Source organism: Nicotiana tabacum, chromosome 7 (genome assembly GCF_000715075.1).
Source record: "Nicotiana tabacum cultivar K326 chromosome 7, ASM71507v2, whole genome shotgun sequence".
Taxonomy (NCBI): domain Eukaryota; kingdom Viridiplantae; phylum Streptophyta; class Magnoliopsida; order Solanales; family Solanaceae; genus Nicotiana; species Nicotiana tabacum.
Window position 1 is genome coordinate 72,714,134 of NC_134086.1, and position 12,835 is coordinate 72,726,968.

Sequence of the window (12,835 nt, forward strand, 5' to 3'; positions counted from 1 at the left end):
GATCGTGAAGGGTCAAACTGAGGATCCATCGCATTTGCGAAGGGCAGGTCGCGATCGCGAAGAAGAATTTTTGGTCAAAGTTATTTTATGCTTCCCGATGAGGCCTGGGCAGAATGTTTAAATATTCGTCTTGTCCGCGATTTTGGGGTTTATTATAAACCATTTCTGAGCATTTTTGGAGATTTTTGAAGAGGATTTAAGAGGGATTCAAGGGGAATAACTTGGAGGTAAAATTCATGGACTTAAAACTCGATTCTAATGTGAAATCTACCTAATTAATCATGGAAATTAAGCCTAAAATTGAAGAACTAGGGCTTGAAATTGGAGACCTAGAAATTGGGATTTGAGGGGTCATTTGTGGTTGGATTTTGATACTTTTGGTATGAATGAACTCGGGAAGTGATAAGGAATCCATTGATGTAAATTTTATTGGAATCCGAGACGTGGGCCCGGTGGTCGGGTTTTGGTAATTTCGGGATTTATGTTGTAAATTGAATATTTTCACTTGGGCTTCGTTCCCTTAGCATATATTGACGTCGTGGTTCTGATTTTGGATAGATTCGATGCATGTGGAGGTCGATTTGAGGGGAAAAGGCATCGCGAGCTAGAGTTTGGACCGGATTGAGGTGAGTAGTGATTGTAAATGATGTCCTGAGGGTATGAAACCTGAATTGCACGTCGTTGTGCTATATTAAGGTGACGCACACGCTTGATGATGAGTGTGGGGTCATGCACTATTGGGGATTGTGAATTAGTCCGTTACAAAAGACTATTTTACCGTGTATTTGACTGAAATCTATTTGCTATCATCATGTTTTGGGCTGAAAATCGTATCTGGGCCTCGTGCCAACTATTTGAACCCTTAGTGGATATTTTTATTAATATTTCCTCACTGTTTTGACTTTATACTTGAACTCAGTCATGCTATATTCTACTATTTTCATAACTTAGCCATGTTTACTCTGTTTTAACACTTAAATGAACTTTTAACTGATATTTTGGGCTGAGAATCATGTTTTACTATTGCCCGAGTGGCTTGTGAGGATTTTGACTGAGTAAGGCCGAAGGTCTATGTTGTGAAGAAACACTAATTATGATTATTAGGCTGAGGGCCTGAGATATGTTCGCCACGAGGTGGTTTGTTGATATGAGGCTGAGAGCCTAATGATGATACCACGAGATGGCTTGATATTGCGCTTGGGCTGTAAGAGGCCCCTCCAGGAGTCTGCACACCCCCAGTGCGCGCAGGTACCCATTATAATGTGAGATATAGCCCGGGGGGCTGGTATTGTTCTGAGATATTGCCCGAGGGGCGGATTTGTTGATATTGTGCCCGAGGGGTGAACCTTTATGTGTTTATCTTTCTTATTGCCTGTCATTTACCTCCTTAATTATTGAAAAGGCATTTCATGAAGTTTAACTGAACTAAAATGATTTTTACATATCTTTACTGATGCACTGTCTACTAGCTTTTACTACTTCATTATAGCTTGTAATGTGCCTTACGTGATTTCTTGCTTTCAGTCTTTATTTATGATTATTACTCACTGAGTTGGAGTACTCACTTTACTCCCTACACCCCATATGCAGATTCAGGTGCTGCTGATCCTGCCAGTGAGAGTTGAGAGCTCCCGGTAGACTTCGGAGTTCACGAGGTAGCTGTTTGGTGTCCGTAGACCCGTGCTTCTCCCCCTTTATCTCATTTCTTTCTCTTTCTCAGTTATTTTGTAATAGCTTGGTAGACATTTCAAACTTGTAGTGTATCGATAGATACTCATGACTAGTGACACCCTAGTATTGGGCTGTGTTGGGTTTTGTTTCCGCAAACTGTAATGTTCACTACTTACTCCTGGATTATTTACTACGTTTTAGACTTAATTCTTATTGTTTAACTGCTTAAAACTGAAACGGGAAAGTGTCGGCTGGCCTTATCTTCACGAGAGGCCCATCATGACCGGGTCCGGGTTTAGGGTCGTGACAAGTTGGTATCAGGGCCTAGGTTACATAGGTCTCACGAGTCATGACTAGGTTTAGTAGAGTCTCGCGGATCGGTACGGAGACGTCTGTATTTATCCTCGAGAGGCTGCAGAACCTTTAGGAAAAACTTCATATTCTTGAAATTCTTATCGTGCGAACTTGTTAATCCGAGTACTAAACTTATGTTATTCTATTCTCTCATAGATAGTGAGGATACACGCTACCGGTAAAGATGTATGACCACCAGTACCACCAGCTATGGCCACTAGAGGTCGAGGAGGCGGTCGTGATCGCGGTAGGGGCAGAGGTGTGGCCCGCATAGCAGCTAGGAAGCACCTGCAGATCTACTAGCCGCCCCAATTTAGGATCAGGTCCCAATTGTGGATGCTCCAGCAGCACCAGCTCAGGCACTAGCTGTGCCCATTGTGATTTCGGGTCTTCAGGAGGCCTTAGCTCAAATCCTATCAGTTTGCACTGGCCTAGCTCAAGCGGTTTCAGTCACTACAGCCGCAGCTACTTCTTAGGCCGGGGGAGGCATTTAGACTCCCGCCTCTCGCACACCTGAGCAGGTCGTGCAGGGACTTCAGATGTCGGGGGCACATCCAGCCCAGCCGGTTGCAGATGCTCAGAACTATGTAGTTCCTGCCATGCTAGAGGACGAGCAGCGTAGGTTAGAGAGGTTTGGTAGACTTCAGCCTCCGACTTTCAGTGGTGCATAGGGCGAGGATGCCCAAGGTTTCTTGGATAAGTGTTAGAGGATGCTTCGTACAGTGGGTATTCTGGAGACCAGCCGGGTCGCTTTCACTACTTATCAGTTTTCGGGAGCTGCCTTCACTTGGTGGGAGACTTTTGAGAGGCATAGGCCTATTGGTGAATCACCCCTTACCTGGCAGCAGTTCTCCGTTCTCTTCCTGGAGAAGTATGTGCCGCAGTCTCGCAGAGAGGAGCTACGCTGGCAGTTTGAGTAGTTGCATCAGGGAGAGATGATTGTGACGCAGTATGAGATAAGGTTCTTCGAGTTAGCTCGTCATGCGATTTGGTTGGTTCCGACAGATAGAGAGAGGATTAGGAGGTTTGTTGATGGCCTCACTTATCAGCTTCGTATTCTCATGACCAGTGAGAGGGTGACTGGTGCTACTTTCGATGAGGTTGTGGATATTGCCCGTGAGATTGAGTCTGCTCGTCGCCAGGAGCAAGAAGAAAGGGAGGCCAAGAGGCCTTGAAGATCTGGTAGTTATAGTGATGCTCTTTCGAGAGGTCAGTTTCAGCACGGTAGAGGTCGTCCATTCAGGCATGCTGAGCCAGCTCGCCCAGGTTATCGTGGGGCATCATCAGGTCATGGTTCTCACAGTTTCATTAGGGCTAGTCATCACTTAGTGCCCTTCCAGCTCAGAGTTCGTCCTGTGCTCCATCAGTTCAGAGGTCTTCTATGCTGAGTGCATCTGCTAGATATTTCGGTGCTAGGGGTTCCCTTCAGTACCCTACTCCACCACTCGGGAGTTGCTATGAGTGTGGAGAGATGGGTCATATGTGGAGGCAGTGTCCTCGTCATCTTGCGGGTTCATCTCGGCAAAGGGGTCAGTCATCGGATTCAGCGCCAATTACTTCACCACTACCCATCCACCCACCCAGCTAGGGGTGGAGGTTAGTCAACTAGGGGTCGCCCTAGAGGGGGAGGTCGATCAGGTGGCGTTCAGGCCCATTTTTATGCATTTCCAACTAGACCCGATGCTATTGCTTCTGATGTTGTTATTACAGGTATTGTTTCAGTCTGCCACAGAGATGCCTCTATATTATTTTATCCCGATTCCACCTTTTCTTATGTGTCATCATACTTTGCTCATTATTTGGGTATGCCCCGTAAGTCTCTTATTTCACATGTTCATGTATCTACCCCGGTGGGCGATACTGTTATTGTAGACCATGTGTACCGGTCGTGTGTGGTGACTATTAGGGGTCTAGAAACCCGAGTGGATCTTTTATTATTATGTATGGTGGATTTAGATGTCATTTTGGGCATGGATTAGCTATTAGTGTCGTGCTATTCTGGGATGTCATGCCAAGACAGTCATATTGGCTATACCGGGTGTGCCACGGATTGAGTGGCGAGGTTTGACTGATTATGTTCCCAATAGAGTGATCTCATTCTTGAAGCCCAGCATATGGTTGGTAAGGGTTGTCTTTCGTATCTAGCCTTTGTGAGGGGTGTTGGTGCAGAGACTCCCAGTATTGATTTTGTTCCAGTTGTGGGGGATTTTCCCGATGTGTTTCCTGCAGACCTGTCAGGCATGCTACCGGACAGGGATATTGACTTTGGTATTGACCTGGTGCCGGGCACTCAGCCCATTTCTATTCCGTCGTATCGTATGGAACCATCGGAGTTGAAGGAATTAAAGGAGCAACTTTAGAAACTCTTTGATAAAGGGTTCATTCGGCCTATTGTGTCACCTTGGGGTGCGTCGGTTCTATTTGTTAAGAAGAAGGATGGCATTATGAGAATGTGCATTGATTATAGGTAATTGAACAAGGTAACAATTAAGAACAAGTATCCTTTGCCTCGCATTGATGATTTATTCGACCAGCTTCAAGGAGCGAGAGTGTTCTCCAAGATTGATCTCCGTTTAGGTTATCACCAGTTTAAGATCAGGGACTCGGATATTCTTAAGATGGCTTTCAAGACCCGATATGGTCATTATGAGTTCTTGGTGATGTCTTTTAGGCTAACCAATGCCCTAGCAGCGTTCATGTATTTGATCAACAGTGTGTTTCGGCCTTATCTCGACTCATTTGTCATAGTATTCATTGATGATATTCTGGTGTATTCATGTAGTCAGGAGGAGCACTCGGAGCATTTGAGAGTTGTGTTGCAGAGATTGAGGGAGAATAAGCTTTATGCAAAATTCTCCAAGTGTGAGTTTTGGCTTAGTTCAGTGGCTTTCTTAGGGCACGTGGTGTCCAGTGAGGGTATTCATGGAGATCCAAAGAAGATAAAGGCAGTTCAGAGTTGGCCCAGACCGTCCTTAACCACAGAGATTCATAGCTTTCTTGGTCTGGCAGGCTATTATCGCCGGTTTGTTCGGGGATTTTCATCCATCGCATCGCCCTTGACCAAGTTGACTCAGAAGGGTGCTTCATTTGTATGGTTAGATGAGTGTGATGAGAGCTTTCAAAAGCTCAAGACTGCTTTGACCACAACTCTAGTGTTAGTGTTGACATCAGCTTCAGGTTCATATATCGTGTATTATGATACTTCGAGAGTTGGTATTGGTTGTGTTGATGCAGGAGGGTAGAGTTATTACTTATGCTTCTCGTCAATTGAAGCCCCATGAGAAGAACTACCCCGTTCATGATTTGGAGTTGGCTGCCATAGTTCACGCGTTGAAGATTTGGAGGAATTACTTGTATGGTGTGTCTTGTGAGGTGTTTACTGATCATCGTAGCCTCCATCACTTGTTCAAGTAGCAAGAACTTAATTTGAGGTAGCGGAGGTGGTTGGAGTTGCTTAAGGATTATGATATCACTATATTGTACCATCCGGGAAAGGCCAATGTGGTGGCCGATGCTTTGAGCCGAAATGCGGTGAGTATGGGGAGTTTGGCATATATTCCAGTTGGGGAGAGACCTCTTGTAGTTGATGTTCAGGCCTTGGCCAATCGGTTCGTGAGGTTGGATATTTCGGAGCCCAGTCGGGTATTAGCTTGTGTGGTTTCTCGGTCTTCCTTATATGATCGCATCAGAGAGTGCCAGTATGATGATCCGCATTTGCTTGTCTCAAGGACAGAGTTCAGCATGATGATGCCAAATATGTGACCATTGGTGATGATGGGGTGTTGAGGATGCAGGGCCGTATTTGTGTGCCCAATGTGGATGGGCTTCGGGAGTTGATTCTGGAGGAGGCCTATAGCTCGCGGTATTCCATTCATCCGGGTGCCGCGAAGATGTATGAGGATTTGAGGCAGCACTATTGGTGGAGGAGAATGAAGAAATACATTGTAGGATTTGTAGCTCAGTGTCTCAATTGTCAGCAGGTGAAATATGAGCATCAGAAATCGGGTGGCTTGCTTCAGCAGATGGATATTCCATAGTGGAAGTGGGAGCGGATCACTATGGACTTTGTAGTTGGACTTCCACGAACTTTGAAGAAGTTCGATACTATTTGGGTGATTATGGATCGGCTGACCAAGTCCACGCACTTCATTCTTGTATATATTACCTATTCTTCAGAGCGGTTCGCAGAGATCTATATTCGGGAGATTGTTCGTTTGCATGGTGTCCTAGTTTCCATCATCTCAGATAGGGGCACTCAGTTCATTTCGCAGTTTTGGAGGTCTGTGCAGCAAGAGTTGGGTACTCAGGTTGAGTTGCGCACAACTTTTTACCCTCAAACAGACGGGCCATCCGAGCGCACTATTCAGATATTGGAGGATATGTTGCGTGCTTGTGTCATTGATTTCGGAGGGTCATGAGATCAGTTTCTATCGCTTGCAGAGTTTGCTTATAACAATAGCTACCCGTCGAGTATTCAGATGGCTCTATATGAGGCTTTGTATGGGAGGCGGTGTAGGTCTCCAGTTGGTTGGTTTGAGCCCGGTAAGGCTAGGTTATTGGGGACAAAATATGTACAGGATGCTTTAGAAAAGATGAAGGTAATTCAGGAGAGGCTTCATACACCGCAGTCGAGGCAAAAGAGTTATGCTGACAGGAAGGTTCGGGATGTGTCCTACATAGTTGGCGAGAAGGTTCTGTTGAAGGTTTCACCGATGAAGGGTGTTATGAGATTTGGGAAGAAAGGTAAATTATTGGGAATTTTAAGGTGCTTCGGAGGATTGGGGAGGTGGCTTATGAGCTTGCTTTGCCGCCCAGCTTGTCGAGTGTGCATCCAGTATTTCATGTTTCTATGCTCCAGAAGTATATTGGGGATCAGTCTCATGTTCTAGATTTCAGCATGGTTCAGTTGGATGGTGATTTGACTTATGATGTGGAGCCAACAGCTATTTTGGAGCGTCAGGTTTGAAAGTTGAGGCCAAAGGATATAGCTTCAGTGAAAGTGCAATGGAGAGGTCGGCCCATGGATGAGGCTACCTGGGAGACAGAGCGGGAGATGCGGAGCAGATATCCTTACTGGTTTGAGGCTTCAGGTATGTTTCTTGACTCGTTCGAGGACGAACATTTGTTTAAGAGGAGGAGGATGTGACGACTCGGCCAGTCGTCTCATAAGTTACCGCTCCCTTTTTCCCCATTTCTGCTTCTTATTGCTTTGTCTATCAGTCCTATATGTGATCGGGCTAGTTGGCTCGGGTTCGAAAAGGATTTGATAAGGTTTGAGACACTTAGTCTCTTTTGAGGAAGCTTAAGTTGGAAAAGTCAACCGGATGTTGACTTATGAGTTAGAGGGCTCGAATGTGAGTTTCGATGGTTCAGATAGCTTTGGGAGGTGATTTGAGACTTAGGAGCGTGATCGGAAGGTGTTTCGGAGGTCCGGAGTAGATTTAGGCTTGAATTGGCGAAATTAGATTTTTGGCGTTTTCCGGTTAATAGGTGAGATTTGGATATAGGGGTCGGAATTGAATTCTGAGAGTTGCAATAGTTCTGTTGTGTCATTTGGGATGTGTGTGAAAAATGTTAGGCCATTCGGACGTGGTTTGGTAGGGTTTTTGATCAAAAGCATAATTTAGAAGATTTTGGAATTCTTAGGCTTGAATCTGATGCGAATTGAGTGTTTTGATGTTGTATTGAGCGTTCCGAAAGTTGGAACAAGTTTGAATGAGGTTATGAGATATGTTGGCATGTTTGGTTGAGGTCCCGGGGCCCTTAGGTGAGTTTCGGTTGGTCAATCGGACCATTTCATGTAGTTTGGAATTGCAGAAAAACTGCTATGTGTTGCAGAGGAATTAGACCTTCGCGTTTGCGAGTAGGTACTCGAGTTCACGAAGGGTTAATTGGTGAAAGATGGGATTTAAGCCTTCGCATTTGCGAGGAAGGCTCCACATTCGCGAAGGGCTGAGTGATTAGGCATCGCGTTCTCGAGGGAAGCTCCGCGTTCGCATGGAGGAATTTGGTCAACTGGGCTTGAGGTGTTTTATTCATCTCTTTCGCGAGAGAGGTAACGCGATCGCGAAGGGTCATGCTATATTCCACTGTTTTCATAACTCAGCCATGTTTACTCTATTTTAACACTTAAATGATCTTTTAAAGGATATTTTGGGCTAAGAATCATGTTTTACTATTGCCCGAGTGGCTTGTGAGGACTTTGACTGAGTAAGGTCGAGGGCCTATGTTGTGAGGAAGCACTGATTATGATTATGAGACCGAGGGCCTGAGATATGTACACCACGAGGTGGCTTGTTGATATAAGGCCGAGAGCCTAGTGATGATGCCACGAGATGTCTTGATATTGCGCTTGGGCCGTAAGGGGCCCCTCCAGGAGTCTGCAGTGAGCGTGGGTACCCATTGTGATGTGAGATATAGCCTGAGGGGCTGGTATTGTTCTGAGATATTGCTCGAGGGGCGGATTTGTTGATATTGAGCCCGAGGGGAAAACCTTTATGTGTTTATCCTTTTTATTGCCTGTCATTTACCTTCTTAATTGTTGAAAAGGCATTTCATGAAGTTTAACTGAACTAAAATGATTTTTACATATCTTTACTGATTCACTGTCTACTGGCTTTTACTGCTTCATTATAGCCTGTAATGTGCCTTACATGATTTCTTGCTTTCAGTCTTTATTTATGATTATTACTTACTGAGTTGGAGTACTCACTTTACTCCCTGCACCCCGTGTGCAGATTCAGGCATTGCTGATCCTGCCAGTGAGAGTTGAGAGCTCCTAGTAGACTTCAGAGTTCACGAGGTAGCTGCTTGGCGTCTGCAGTCCCGTGCTTCTCCCCCTTTATCTCATTTCTTTCTCTTTCTTAGTTATTCTGTAATAGCTTGGTAGACATTTTAGACTTGTAGTGTATCGATAGATGCTCATGACTAGTGACACCCCGGTATCGGGCTGTATTGGGTTTTATTTCCGCAAACTGTAATATTCATTGCTTACTCTTGGATTATTTACTAAATTTTAGACTTAATTCTTATTGTTTAACTGCTTAAAACTGAAACGGGAAAGTGTCGGCTGGCCTTGTCTTCACGAGAGGCGCCATCACGACCGGGTCCGGTTTTAGGGTCGTGACATCAAGCCTCCGAGGGCAACCCATCATATCATCTCGGCTATTATGGGCAAAATCATCAATATATACCAGCTGATTAGCTGGTGGTGCGTATATAACGCCATAACCTTTTTCCCATATCCCCTATACATATAATATACATATATACGTGTATATAATGCCATAACATCATCACGCCTCTGAGGGTATCCCATTACATCATCTCGGCCACTGTGGACAAAATCATCAACATATACCAGCTGATCAGGTGGTGGTGCGTATATAACGCCATAACCTTTTTCCCATATCCCCTATACATATAATATACATATATATGCGTATATAATGCCATAACATCATCACATCTTTGATAGTAATAGCCATAAAGCATTCGTCTAAAGTGTACTTTCTCTTAAACATCATATTACTTACTTAATACTCCATTACCACTAATTGAAGTGGTACGGGTTAATTTGGATATAAGGTACTTGATAAACATTTCTTATTTTTCTAAAATACGAACTCTTTTGAAACAAATTCAATTGGCCAAATGACGAAGAATATATAGGTGGGAGGTAGTAATAGTTGTTAGTAGTACCCAAAAGCAAGAGCAGTAATGGCCCAAGAGATGATAACCGAAGAAGCAACACTAGCCAAACTTTGAGTATTCTTTCTGAGATGAACAAACCCCGCTAGCATAGAGGAAGACCCCATGACTCCACCAATCAATGCAAACATCAACATAAAACTTGTTGATGGATTCCCTCATAAATGAGGGTGATTTTTGTTCACCATCAATGTATTTATCAAGTGACTAGCCAGCAAGTCCTATTACTATTAAATAAACTACAAAGTTTATGACCAAGAATGGTCCCATTAGGCTTCTGCCACCCCTTCCGTTCGCCATTATTCGATTAACTTAAGCTCAACTGAGAGTAATTAGAGTTCCACTGCTTTTGCCTTGCAGTATTGATGGTTGCCACCTAATCAGAATGACTTAAGAGTCATTGTTTTGGTTAGTGGCTTCCTGCCACGTAAGGGTGGGAATAATTTAATCTTTATCCAACTAATTAGTTAATTAGGTAATGTGTCGTTACCCGATAACTAACCAATTACCCGCAAAATTAAGAATTATTTCAAATTACTTAATATACTATTCACTTTTAATATACTTTATATATACCCTACTATCATGGTCATGTGGTACCATATAAAATAAATACATACATTATTGTTTCTATAAAATATCCATGTAAAAATACATATATTTTCTCAACTTATAATTTTCCTAATCTCATATAAAGAGTAAAAATTTTCGTACGCTTAATTCTTAAAATGGTAAAAAGATAACCTTCTTTTCTTGTGAAAAAAATAATTTATATCTTTACAATAAAGAAAATCTCATAAACCTTTTTTTATATTATGTGTATAATTTAAAACATATTCTAAAGTAGTAATATTAATAACTATATAAAATCATATTTTTCAAAACATTTTCTTTCTTTACAAATAAAGTTCCACTCAAATGTCACGACTCCGGTTCGCCCTCCGTGAACCATCGTGACGATACCTAGTCCCTACGACTAGGTAAGCCTAAATTGCTTAAGATAAATCAATTTGCGAAAGTAAAATAATTTAAAACAGAATTAGAGTAATAAGATAGTGTTTACAAGTGCCGCTCAGCATACACAACATGTAACTCTCAGAAACCAATACATATCTCCAAGACCCGGAAGCCCATGAATCACAAGCTAAGGATCACTACATAGTGCTATAACTCCAGAATAGTTTAAAACAAAATAAATATAGATGGGCGGTAACTATAAGAGAGAGTGGAGAGAGACTCATCAGTCTGCGGACGCGGCAGATATACCTCGAAGTCTCCAAACGGCGGCCTCACCTCAAGGATGGTAAGTTTGAGTCAAGGTACCTAGATCTGCACATGAAAAACATGCGCAGAAAGGGCATGAGTACACCACAACGGTACTCAGTAAGTGCCAAGCCTAACCTCGGTCGGGTAGTGACAAGGAAGGTCAGGGCCCTACTGAGGTTAAATAAAATATAAAGTTCGACAGTGTAGAACAGAACAGTATAAATAAGTATAGCAGTAAACGTAACACAAGATATAAAGGGCAACAACAACTATTGCAGAGGCAAGGTAAACACAGAAAGAAATACGGGTTAGCACCAAAATAACAATCGGGGATCTCCCAGGATACCGTCTTGCAGTCCCAAATATACATATCCAACGGATCTCCCGGGATCCCATCCCGTAGTCCAACTCATAGTGTGCGGAGATCTACCGGAATCCCGTTCCGTAGTCCCAAAAGTAAATACCCAGTACTGAGAGAATCTATCGGGTGCAGTCCCGTAGTTCCATATAACTATGCAGGGAGATCTACCAGAATTCCACATCCGTAGTCCCAAAATAAACAGACAAGGGGGAGCTACCGAAATCCCACATCCGTAGTCTCAATGTAAATACACATCAACAACAGGAAAATATTCAGAAATGGAAAATTTCATATTAAGGCAAACAAGTAATTCTAGCCTAGCATGTTGTACAGAATTCAGGTAAGGCAGTTTGAGCAAGTAAAGCAATTAAGTCACTTAGACATGCTTTCCTAAGCTAACAACATGCTTAATGGTGCAAGTAATAAAAATAAGAAAGGAAACATACAGTAATTACTTAATGAAAACCGGATTTCCAACAATTAGCACAAGTACGCACTTGTCACCTCACGTACAAGGCATTTCAATTGTCCCCCACACAAGGTTAGACAAACCATTTATCTCGAATCGGCTCAATAATCAATCAGAAACCACGCTCTTGCCACGAGTACTCGACTCCAAATGGACCAAATCTATTCAATTCAATTTCATAATGTAAATTAAACTTCAAGTAACTGATTCTACAAAGAAATTCTAAGCTAATACGCGAAATTAGGTAAAATGACCAAAATGCCCCTCGGGCCCACATCTCATAATCGAGTAAAATTTATATTTTCAGAATCTTCATACTCTCACGAGTTCATGCATACCAAAATTATCCAAATCTAAGGTCAAATTACCAATCAAAAGTCAACTTTTAGGTCTAAGAACTTTCTTCCAACATTTCCCCAATTTTCATCTCCAATTCGAAATTAAATGATGGAACAAACTATAGATTGATGGAATATAACAAGAAAGGGTTAAAGAATTGTTACCCACTGATCTCCTTTTCAATTTCTTCCCAAAATGACCCTCTCCCGAGCTCCAAATCGAATTTCCAACTTTTGAAACTAAACCCTCGAAATTTCATATTTCTGTCTAGCTGTTACCGCATCTGCGGTCCCGTTTCTGCGACTTCTCACTTAAAGGACAGATTCCGCACCTGCAATTACCCATTTACAGATGTGGTACCGCTTCTGCGGTAAGTCTCCCACATCTGCGCAACCTGCTGATACTCCCCAATTTCGCTTCTGCGGCTCCACACCTACGGAACCCAAACCGCAGGTGCGGTTATGACATATATCTGCTGAAGCTACAAAATTCAAACTTCAAAATCCTTCCGTCAACCATCTGAAATCATCTCGAGGCCCCCGGGACCTCAACCAAAGGCACCAACAAGTCTAATACAATTGTCCCAACTTATACAAATCCTTAAAACACCTAAAACAACATCGAAACGACGAATCAACCACGGATCAAAGCCTAAGAACTCCAAA